The sequence below is a fragment of the Chinchilla lanigera genome, unplaced genomic scaffold (assembly GCF_000276665.1).
Source record: "Chinchilla lanigera isolate Chin_1 unplaced genomic scaffold, ChiLan1.0 scaffold00021, whole genome shotgun sequence".
NCBI lineage: Eukaryota > Metazoa > Chordata > Mammalia > Rodentia > Chinchillidae > Chinchilla > Chinchilla lanigera.
The window spans coordinates 4,534,192-4,546,961 of record NW_004955422.1 but is presented as its reverse complement, the minus strand read 5'-3'; the positions used below and the strand labels follow the sequence as shown (position 1 = coordinate 4,546,961).

Here is a 12,770-nt window from a genome sequence, read left to right as displayed (position 1 = left end):
AAAATCCTGAATAACCCAATATCACACATCAAAATTGAAAATGTAATAAAAAGCTTACCAACAAAGGAAACCCAGGTCCTGATGGATTAACAGCTGACCACTACAATAAATTTAGAGATTTAATGCCAATTATTCTCAAACTGTTTAATGAAATAGAACGAGAAGCAGTTCTTCCCAACTCATTCCTAGAGGCAAGTATTACCCTGATACAAAAACCAGAGAAAGACCCAACCAAAAAAGACAACTACAGGCCAATTTCCCTAATGAATATAGATGCAAAAAATTCTCAATAAAATACCAGCAAACAGAATAAAGCACATCATCAAGAAGATTACACACCATGCCCAAGTGGAATTCATCCCAGTAATGTAAGGATGGTTCAATATACACAAATCAATAACTGTAATGCATCCTATCAACAGAGCCAAAGACAAGAATCACATGAGCATATCAATAGGTGCATAAAAAACTTTTGACAAAGTCCAACACTTATTCTTTATACAATCCTTACAGAAAATTGGAATAGATGGACTTTACCTCAATCTGGTAAAAGGCAACTGGGAAGTGGGAAAAGAGAAGGGAAAGAAGGAAAATTTTGTATGTATATACATACATGATAGTTAGTATAGTTGTTCTACTGTCTTCTATTTCTTTGCTGAAAGAAACTGTCAATGGTCCTTGATTGATCAATATTGCATGTATCTATCTGTTTTCATGAGAAACCACTTTAAGGATATCGATATGTAATACAACAAGCACTGTTAATTTCCTACCACTTTGTTTGTAACTCTGTATTGTCTGTACTGTTCTTTTGCTATTTTGTAAAAAATTATCTGTCTGTTAATGTTTTCCCCCTTTTATTTTTAAAATAAAAAAATAAAATGTAAAACATAATAATTATTCACTTCATGGATGGATGATGGGAATCATAATACCCATTTCTGTAGTCTCACCCTGTATTTGATCTTGAAAGATGACAGAAAGTTTCGTCATGGTTTTATAACAAAAGTGTTACAGATAAAATAAGGGAGTTGATTTTGATGAATTGAAATAGTATATAGTAAATAATTAAAATATGGAGGAATAAAAACCCTGAAATTTCACGTGATTAAACAAGAGAGCATTAGGCAAGTTTGAGAACAAAATGTTTATGTGGAGTTGGCCTTACTACAGCTAAACAAGAAGCCAACATGGGCCATGTGTGGTGGTATATGCCTATAATCTCAGCACCTGAGTGGCTGGGACAGGAGGATTGCCATGAGTTTGAGGCCAGCCTGGGCTATGTCTCATAAGTGAGACCACATCTCAAAACAAACAAAAAAATTAGAAAAAATAAAAAGAAATATGTGACCAACATTAGCGCCAGTTTAAAGCTACTTATCTTAGTCTTCTTACTAGTTGTCCACACAATTAGCTCTTACAGTTTATAAACCCTTCTGACAAAGTTTATTTATGTGGCTTACTTTATCCTCCACAAGAACTTTCATGCTCTGGAGAAATTTTATCTTCTATACAGTCTAGCATCTCGTATTAATCAGCTATTTCTGCATAACAAACCAGCACCAAAGCCAATAATTTTAAAACAATAGTTCTTTAAGGTCTTATGCTTCTGTTGGTTAGCAATTTGGTCTCTGTTTTGTATCATGTCAGTTGGGCTGTGACAAACATCGAAGCCCCACCTCTGGAAGTGCTTGGATGACTGGGACATCTCAGACCCTCTCACACACGGTCTCATTATTCATCAGGGTAACCAGTGCTTGTACACAGGATTTCAGGAAGCTGTTCCTCACAACAGCAGGCACTGCAAGACCTCCCAGACAAGTGGCCGCTAACAGCACAACATTCATTCTTCCACATGTTCTTGTTCAAAGAAAGTCATTAGAACAGCCCAAATTCAAAGGAAGGGGAAAAATAGATTCAACTTCTTTTTTTTTTTTTTTTGGTTTTTCTCCGGTACCGGGAACCGAACTCACGACCTTGCGCTTGCCAGGCAGGCGCTTTTGCCGCTGAGCTAAATCCCCAGCCCCCTCAACTTCTTGATAGAAGAAGATGCAAGAAACTGGTGATCATTTTTGTATTTTATAATAAAATTAAAATATTACACATTTTAATTTTCAAAAAAATTCATAACTTTTAAGCCAAATTAAAAATAAAAATTCTGCCAAATAATTGTTACAATTGATCAGGTGTCAGTTCCAGACAATAAAAAGATTCTATAATATCTCATTCTCACTCAATAAAATAAATAAAGAACTGGTGAATTATGACTTGTGAATTAAATCTAGCCTGTTCCTGTATAGTACCTGAGCTAAACGGGGTTTTTACATTTTTAAATAGTTGGAAGAAAAAATTAAAAGAAAAATATTTTGTGACACATGAGAATAATATGAAATTCAAATTGTAGTACACATTAGTAAGGTTTAATTGGGATACAATTGTGCCAAATCATTTACACATTCTCTATGCCTGCTTTCATACTACAATAGCAGACTCAAGTAGTCACAACACAGACCATAAGGCCTGAAAAGCTGAACATGTTCACTTGCTGGTCCTTCACAGAAAATTCATTGACTTCTGAAATAGACATTATGAACTCTCTGGTAACATTTGGGAAATCAAGGCTTCAAAAACCTAGCTAACTGCATACTTATGTTCCTAGCAGCATTATTTATAGCTAAAACATGCAAGCAACCCAAGTGTCATTGATGGATGAATATGTACACAAAAGTTTTAAATAAAACTACAAAATACATATGCATATATTACATATTACATTAGAGTGATACATACATGGCCATGTTTAGAGAGCACAATCATAATAGCTAAGCCTTGGAAGTGGCCTATATATCCATCAACGGATGAATGGATAATGAAAGCATGGTATTAATACAGGAGCACTAATGTGCTGTAAAGAAGAAACCTGAGCCATTTGTAGATAAATGGATGCACCTTGAGACCGTAGTGTTAAGGGAAATAAATCGGTTATAGAAACTTAAATGTTTCTTGGTTTCTCTGATGTGAGATACTTAAAATATAAATAAAGAACAGTATAAACAGGCAACAATATAAATGATGTAAAAATAGGGAAATAGATCTTTTGCAAATGGGTGAGGGATCAAGAAATAGAAGAAGTGTGGGGCAGGGGATGAGAAAATAATTAAAATTTGTTATGTACATGTACCAATTCCCCACAAGAATGTAATCATTATATACTGTAACTATATACTAATAAAAATAAAAATTGAAAGTATGTGTATGTGTGTGTACAGTGGTACCTCAGGTCATAAATGTTTCTGTTTCGATCAGTTTGGTTTTGTTTGTGAAAATTTTTTGTTTGCCAGCACTGCATCAGGTAATGAGCAGGACTTTTCCCTATGAAGGTGAACGTGGCCATCTTTTCCAAAATTGTGAAACAGTTTATGTTCATGAACCAAGTTACTACAGTGGTGTAATGTATACATATTTATAAATGCATTTATATGTCCATTATATATGTAGATTATTCATCCTTAAGGAGAAATGGCGTATGTTACCACATAGATGAAACTTGAGAACATTATGCTAAGTGAAATAATACAGGCACAAAAAGACAAATAGCATATGATTCCACTGCATGTGATACTTAAGGCAGGCAAAAATCATAGAGACAGGAAGTAGAATGAGGGTTTGCATGAGGCTGGGCAGAGGAGAGAATTAAGAGATATTATTTAATAGATATTGACTTTCAATTTCTCTAGATGAAAAGACATTTGGAGATGGATAGTGGTGATGATTTCACAAGGTGAAACAAGGTGAATGACATTGAAATGTACATTTAAAAATGGTCAAAATGGTAAATTTTATGTTATGTGTATTTTCCTACAGTAAAAAAATTGAGGAAATATAAACTTAAGCATTTTAAAAATGTTTATTGAAATAATTAGCATCATGATTATTAACTAAAATACTTTAGAAAACCTAATTACCATGTTTTTTGATACCTAGAAAGACTGGAGCCAAACTTTGAACTTAAATCTGCATGATTCCAAAGCTTACACATGATTCCAAAACTCAACTTGCCCTAAAAAAGATGATCAAATGGTGCCATTGTCAGAGTTCATACTTATGCCTAGTCCCTCATCCTTATGATTGGCCTCCATGGGTAAGATATTAGCCCCATCTCATAGACAAAGAACTAAAAGAACTTAGGAAATGGTTTGACAAATTCTCTATGACTGAGTAGGACAACTAAGACGCAAAATAAGGTTTCTTAGACTTCAAAACTTGAACTCCTAGAATAAAGTAAATTTTAAACTGAGAAACCACAGATACCACTTTAATCAAGTGTTCATTAATGTAATTAATATGACCAGTGACTGAACAAAGGGGTCTTGTGAACCTTCTGATGTCATGTACAGGAGAGATTATGTCACCCATGGAGTACTTCAGTCATCACCATTTAACCACAATTAACTCACAAAGAAACAATTAGACATATTCCAGTCAGATGACAGTCTGCCAACAACCAGCCTTGGCTCTTCAAAACAGATCATAATCATAAAAGATAATAAAATATTAGGGAACTCCAGTAATTAAGGAGGCATAAAAAGTAAAGACAATGCATAATCCTTGATTAAATCCTGGATCAGCAAAAAAGTATAGAAAATAAAAGACAATATTGAGACAACTGAAGAAATTTTAACATTGGCCAGGTATTAGAAATAGGCTTAATCCTGGTGAATTTCTGATTGTGATTGTTATATTGTGGTTACATAGGAAAATGGCTCTGTCCCCAGGGTATAGTTGCTGAGGCATTTACATGAGGATGCCTGCAGGTTATCCTCAAATAGTTCAGCACACACAATTAAATGAATGTAGTGTATGTGTACTGCTAGAGTTGGGATTTTGAGTGTCCCTGTGTGTTAAAGGTTAGGGCCTCACTCTGTGGAGCCTGTAGAAGGCAGGACTTAGTGGGAGGTCTTAGGTCATTGGATGCGTACCCTTGAAGGGTGTGGTGGGACCCTAGTCACTTCCATGCCCTCTTTTCATGCCGTGGCCATCAGGAAAGTGGTTTTGCCATGCACACTGCCCCCATGATGTGCTGCCTCAGCACAAAACAATAGAGCCAATCAACCATTGGCTAAAACCTTCAAAACTGTGAGTCAAAATGCATCTATTTTCTTTAGAAGCTGATTATCTCTGGTGTTTGTTATAGTAATGGAACACCATCTAACACATGTATATTATATATGAGAAACAGAACAAAAAAGGAGGGAGAAAGGATAAAATCTGATGGTATTTGATGAATGTAGAAGATCATATGGTGAAGTAATCTTGCAAATTTTCTGCAGCCACAGCTCTGATCTCACCGCTACACCATTCATGCTTTCAAACACAAAAAATCCTATCTGTTTTCTTCACTCTGCTAATAGGGCTCTCTCTTTTCCCAAACACAAACATGGGTGTTTTGAACTTCTGAAATTCAAGGGATGTACTTTTTGGATATCAGAAGACCAGGCAGTTGTCAAAGGACTTTCAGTTCACGCCCTGTAGGAAAATTTGACACTTTGAGGAGGTTAAAGTTTCTATTCAACTGGTCATACTGTGCTATTTTAAAGCCTTTAAGTATAACGACCTCTCTTACCATGAGCAATTTCCCAAAGGCATCTGTGTTTGGAACACACAGACAGGCTGCTAGAAGTGCCTATTAGTCTTCAAACATGAAATGCCCCCCAAGAAAATGAGTTACAGAGAAAAACACGCACAATCTCAAATGAAAGATGGCAAAATATATCAAGAGTTGAAAAGGCAGGAGTTGAACAAGACAATCCCATTTCATGCTACATTAATACGTCACTCTAATTTTATATAGGAATGAGCCTTTGTACTTCCAATTCACAATTCTGAAATATGTAGGTATCCAAGAAAGTAGCCTTATTTTAGATACAAATGAGGGCAGGGGAGCTTATCCTTGCAGATTAGAAACCTGTCTAGAGTTTTTAAGCCAGTGAATAGTGAAAGGAGAGACAAACAGGAGAAGAGTCAGACAGAGATGGAAAGGTGAGTGTGCTTTCTACAAGATCTCAATGGATAGAAATGGATAGATAGAGCTCAGGAATCTAGATTGTTATTGAATCTGCTGGAAATGTCTTAGTACACATCATTGCTATATCTTTGTGCTGTAGTAATTATCATTTGTTGTTTTATTATCACACACTTAAGATTGTGTACCACCCAACAACATAAAAGTGGAATCCTCAGGACTTGGACCCTCAAACTCTTGTTTCCCAGAAAGTTCAATCTTCAGGTGGATTCTCCCACTATTACATTTTTAGAGATATGGCTGTCTCTGGGGTGGAGGACATAAAGACTTTAACTTAAATATCACAGCTAGAGGGACTAGGTTAAACAAGACTCAGTCACAAGTCACCATTCAAGGTAAGTCTATACCAATGTTTAAATCACCTAATCTTTCACACAAGCATAAAAGTCAGTTATTCCTCCACTGACTTCTACTGTTATCACCTAGAAAACTCAGGACGTGGCTTTTAATAATAGTAATCAGCAACAACAATAGCACCACAGGCCAGCAGCCCTGATATTCTTCCATTTGATAGATTTAATAAAAGAATGGAGTATATTGATATTTCCTCCCACTATTAATTTTGCTAGCCATTGAATTTCACCCTTTTTCTATCTTCCCACATCTTCAAATTGTTAAGGTTATTTTCAATTTCAATCCTGTTCCTAAGGCTTTACAGCACATCCAACTTGCTGCTAATGGGATATTTAATAGGCACACTAATTTCACTATCCAAAGAATTAATGAAATTTCTAAGGACCACAATAGAACTCCTTTCAAAGTATCTTCTCTACTTTCAAATCACAATGACCCATTGACAAATACTCTCAATTTGTGCCTACTGTGTACTTAAGAGTAAAATGAGATAAATCCTATTTTTTGCCATTTCTTGATGACTATGACAAGTGAGACTACATTTTAAAAGCTTCTAGAGGCATAATGAAGAGATGAAACACATCTATTTGCACTTATCTGACAAAATAAAGAATAGTAACTCTATCAGGTAGGATACTTAGTCTCCTACATATTTTTCTATGATTTTTAAGATCTTTGAATATTTAGGCTTTCACTGTTAATCCAGTAGGTTAGAAGTATAATTTCATAGCCAAACATACCTGGGACCAAAAGCTACTTATCCACTACGCGAAACTAGGAAAAAGAGAAGAAAAGAACAGCTTTTCTCATTTTCCCCCTGCACCTCAGCATCTTTATTTGTAAAACAGACAAAATATTTCCTGGCTTTTAACATTGTTCCAAGGACTAAAAACGTACACTAAAAGTTTATAAATTTAGTTAAAAGCTTTTTTTCCTCTCATTTGAAAGGATATATCTATACCATAATATTTCACTGCAATCAAGTAGTAACTTCAGATGCTTGCATAAGAAATTTGTGTAAACTGCAAAGTAGAACTGTCCCTTCCAGTGGATTTCACACATTTGTATGATTTTTGGTTGATTTCTTACACCCTGGGATGGGTAAAATACTTCAGGCCTATCTCAGAGTCAACTAGAGTACACGTGTCCAAGCCCCCAGCTAATTATGGGTATCAAAAAATTGTTATTAAATTCTGTAGGCTGTTTTCCCTTCTAAAAGAATAACTTATAATAGTACCTGGCTCGTCACTTTTTAAAAATGTTTTCTTCAAAGGATTATACAAGATTTGAAGCACCTACCATGGTCTCTGGCTCACAGTAACATTCGACAAACGACTATTACATCATGATAATATAGCGTAAATTGAATACCCTTCCTCTGAAATACTTGAGGCCAGAAGTATTTCAAAATATGGATGATTTAGGATTTTTGAAAGATTTCCATATATCTGATGAGAGTGGAAACCAATTCTAAACATGAAATTCATTTATGTTTCATGTACATTTTGTACATGTAGCCTAAAGATAATTTTGTGGAATACTTTTAATAATTTTGTGGATGAAGGAGTTTTTCTACCTTGGCATTGTGTTAAAATTCAAAATGTTCAGCTTTTGGAATATTTTAGATTTGGGGTTTTTAAAATAGAGATGCTCAATCTGAACCCCTCGAATCTTACTAATGAGAAACAAATCCTTACATATCTACCAGAATTCTACTTGCCCATATCTCCCTGATTACATGGTACCTTCCACGAAAGCGCTGACTAGGCCTATTTTATGCAATTTTTAAAATACTCACCCTAGAACAGTGCCTGTCATGCAATGAAATGTCCAATAAAAGTGAAAATTACAGGTTAATTTTGGATGACCTTATGGATGCATATTTTTTTGATTAATGCCAATAAGTTTGATCCTTAAAGTTCCTCCATCCTATAGTTTTTATTAACATCACCTCATGAACTAAGCTTTCCAACTTTTAAATACATCAGCATTTCACATAAGATATTTTGGGGTTACTTTTCTAGACTTCTCCAACATGATTTTCTCAAAATTTGTGAATCTTCATGCCAAAAATGCATTTATGACAAATATAAGCTAATGGTTCTAAAATGATTCATGATGGTTGTATAGAGATAAGATTCTCAATCTCCCTCCAGTCTTTGACTAAGAGAAGATAATGACTGACTATCCCTAGAAGATCCAAGAACACATGAAAATATTTTCTCCTATGCATGGACCAAAGATCTTTCAAGTGTCACACTAAGTCCCAAGGACACATGCAGAAGCACAAAAGGATAATCGTTAGAATACTCATCATATTATTTTTCATAGTTGTGAAAAATGAGAGTATAAAGTATATCTATAAAATATAGTGACAGTTTGAATTATAGTTTGTTTCAACTATAAAATTCTGTGTAGCTACGAAAAACTGTAGTATCTAGTATTAAAGTCTATGAAAGTTTCTTCAAGTTATATGGTTAAGTGAAAAAAGACAGTTTCAAGTTCTAATTAATCACTGCTAAAATGACAATAACATGAATTTTTAATCAAATGGCCAATGAGGCAAAGATAACAGGAGTAGATGCAGAATTGTGGGAGATGAAAATTAAATTAGAATGGGGTTACTCTCTTGTAAAATTCAAAAATGAATCAAAAACTTAAACTGACCCATGGAAGGCCCCAGAGCAGAGAGTTTATGCCAAGAAACCTTAGAATTTCTTAAGAATTAGAAATTCCACCTAACTCTGAAAGAAGCAGTTCATACAGTTCAGAAAACAATGCTGCTGGAATATCATTTCAAAAAAGAATTTACATCAACGATCACTCTCAAATCCCACCAGCAAGGTAAAATTGTTCTCCTACTGCTGTATCAGTCTTGAGCTTTATTCTCTGGAAAAACTGATTTTAAAAATGAGATTTGAAGTCACCTGACACAAATAAGGTTAGATTACCATGCAGAACATGCATGGATTCAGTGCAACTTTAAGTACTGAATTATGACTTCCCAAAACCCCTTTTATCGTTCACGTTCAAAAACAATAAAGTCTCAACTTCCAGTCTGGTCTCCTGGCTTCACTCAGCATTAGTTTCTTCAAAATTCTTTTGCTCTGCAAATTTCAACTTTAAACAAGATCTCAGAGGGAATGCTTAACCTACTAAAGAAAATAAGTGTTTTAATCAAAAGGTCTACCTGGAAATACTATACTTGGTATTAATTTTTTTAATTATATACATCAGCTTCAAAATAGCATTTCTTAGCATAAACTCGATAGTTTACACTTTTTCATTAAAGCTCACTTGTATTTTTCCCAGGTGATTTGCATTAAAATCATTATATTAGGAGAGTTTACTGTAATGATTCTCATAGTTTGAATAGTGAGAGATGAGAGACCTTATTTTCCCCCAACCCTCTCTCAACTCCCAACAAGAGTGTAAATCAAGAAGTCAATTAGGTCTTCTTAAATTATACATACACAGACTTACATCCAAAATTCTGTAGGCCTATCAATTTATTCCACTAGAGTCATTATGCATCCTTACATGGACATAATGAGCATGTAAGTAAGGTGGAACAGAAAATAAGGTAAGACTTATGTCACTATTCAAGACAGATATATGGCCAAGCTGAATTACTCCACCAAATTTGAGTTTTGGGCAGCACTGAGGAGACTTGACTTCTAAAGCCTTTTTCTTAATTTTTAACATGTAACATTCTTTCATGTAAATGGCATTTAATCTCCCTCATACAAACTAGTACATGAGCATGTTTGGCCAGCCCTCCCTCCCATTCTGTGGGAAGACATGAAACCTAGACAGTCTGAGTGATTTCATGGCCTAGAATTTTTCAAAATGAAGCTAGCATGGAAAGGACAGTGAAAATTGCTTTTCTCTCCATTTTGATCTACAATATCACATGAGAAAAGAGGTGCCAGAGAACGTGCACTCTATTTCAGGAATAAACCCACTTAAGAAAATAAAGCTTGAAATAGAGAAGAATATAGATGAAGGAGGAAAATAGAATTTGGAAAGAATTTAGATCTTTGATCTTCCAGTCTTAAGAATTTTCCTTTTTCGGGGCTGGGGATTTAGCTCAGCGGCAAAAGTGCCTGCCTGGCAAGCGCAAGGTCGTGAGTTCGGTTCCCGGTACCGGAGAAAAACCAAAAAAAAAAAAAAAGAATTTTCCTTTTTCTTAGACTAGTCTTAGATTTGGTTGGATATTTGCTCTTTACAATCTAGAGAGTCATGTTAATAACAATTTGGTTTTAGGTTCTAAATTCTGAGAGAAAAATCAGGTTTGATAGACATCATATTAAGAAGATACAGTGGTGGTGGTATGAAAAAGATGATAGAAAAGATAGCCCAGCTCTTTTCAACACTTTCCGAATTCCATGAACAGCTTCAATATCACCAAAGTACTGTGTTAGTCAGCTTTCCACTACTGTAACAAAACACTTGAGGTAATCAAGTTAGAAAGAGAAAAAATTTCTTTTAGCTCACAGTTTTGTAGGTTCCAGTCCTTAATCAGTTGGCTCCACTGGCTTTGAACTTGTAATCACTTGGCTCCATTGGCTTTGAACTTATGCTGAGGCAGCACATTGTGGCAGAAGCATGTGATGGAGAACAGCTGCTCCTTCATGGACAGAAAGCAATAAATAAATAAATAAATAAAGAGGGAGAAGTGAGGAGGGGGCCGGAGTCTCATAATCTCTTTATGATCAGACCCCAGTGACTAAAGACTTCCCACTCTACCCCTCCCCCAAGGGCTTCACCACCTCTCATTAGCACCCTCAGAATTTAGCCTTCAACACAAGAGTCTTTAAGAAATACTCAATGTGTAAATTATAGCAGTATGAATCATAGGTACTATAAGATTACAGTATCCCCATTTTTATAGTTGAGGACATTCAGTCATGAAGTGTGAGCTGACTTGCCTAAGATTATACAGATAAAAAGTTGCATAATCAGGATTTGCACCTAAATACCCTGGCTCCAAGCTCCACACTCTAAACCTCCCCAACATTCTTCCTCATCATGATGATCAACTTGTGTCCCCCAAACTGAAGCAGAGAGACTGATGTGGCTCTCAACTTTGAGAATGTTTCACCTTCTGAACATTTTACCTGTTTTGACATTTCAGATCTTACTGAAAGAAGCCCCGCTTCACTGCCTGGATTTACATGTGAATTTCTTGGAAAATACCCTAGGGAAACAGCTCCATCTGTAAGTAAATGGAACATGATAAATGATGACAGTCTAATGGGAAGTGCTTGACAGAGGCTGAAAACCCTGAACTATTTCTGCTTGACTTGTGGTTTGACCTAGATCCAATCACTCCACCCTTGACCTTGCTGGGCTCTGCCTACTTCTGATTTAATAAATGGCTATTTTCAATGTCTGCTCAAAATAGAAAGAGGGCATTTTTAAAGCAATACATAAAGTCCTTCATATTTCTTAAAAGATTTTAACAAGACAAATTTGAGAGAAGCTTTTATGCTCACGGTAATGCTACTCACTCAAGTCTGCTAAGCGCTAGCCATGTGCCAGCATTATGAAAAGTGTTTGCAATAGCTTATGTAAGCCTCAGATGAACCAAGGATACCACTGCTATCCTCATTAAACAGAGAAGGCCACAAATTTGGGCTACTTAAATTACTTGTGGGTCTTTATGTAATGTGATACAACATGGTGTGACACCTGTACAATGTGCTAACATGGCTAACCTATGGTACCCAACCAATCTGGATGTTGCTGTGATGATACTTTTTTATATGAAATTTACATTTGAATCAGTAGATTTAAATAAGGCAGATTACTTTTCATGATGTGAATGGGCTGTTGGGGACCACACATTCACAATGGCTAATTTTATATACTCCCTAAGGGATGGACAGAGGTTTGGGATTATTGGTATCATCCTTTTCGAGATCTTCCATTATCCCATTAGAAGTGGGCCACCCTCTCCCACCTACTAAGACTAAGACTAAGACTACTAAGACTAAAGGCACTGCAGGGCAAGATTCTCATTACCTTAAGATCACCACCTCCCTGTGAGTCATCCAATAATCCCCTCAACATTTTCCTCAATCAATTAATACCAAGGTTCCGGCTGCCTCCTTCATGGCCTTTGGTTGAAAAACTGAACATCCTAGATCCCTGCTGTCTGTTGCTTGTTTGTTGCTTTTTCTCTCACATGTGCACCACAATACCTTGCAGGAAACTGGAGGTTCACTACAGGGGTCCTGCATAGTGGGCCTTGTCCAGATGCAACAGCAAGCACAAACACTAAAAGGATTCCCAGGATTAGGAGGTAGACTTATTTACATTGACACGCACT

General features: G+C 35.8%; 1 long non-coding RNA gene across 1 annotated transcript in view; it reads right to left on the bottom strand.

The window, feature by feature from the left end:
* LOC102028547 overlaps positions 1–12,550 on the bottom strand; it is a 124,956-nt gene extending 112,406 nt beyond the window's left edge. Inside the window, exons 1-3 of the long non-coding RNA XR_260853.2 lie at positions 12,464–12,550; positions 11,557–11,654; positions 10,934–11,066 (exon numbers count right to left, since the gene is read on the bottom strand). This is a non-coding gene — a long non-coding RNA (uncharacterized LOC102028547). The remainder of the gene's footprint in view (positions 1–10,933; positions 11,067–11,556; positions 11,655–12,463) is intronic.
* Positions 12,551–12,770: the final 220 nt, after the last annotated feature.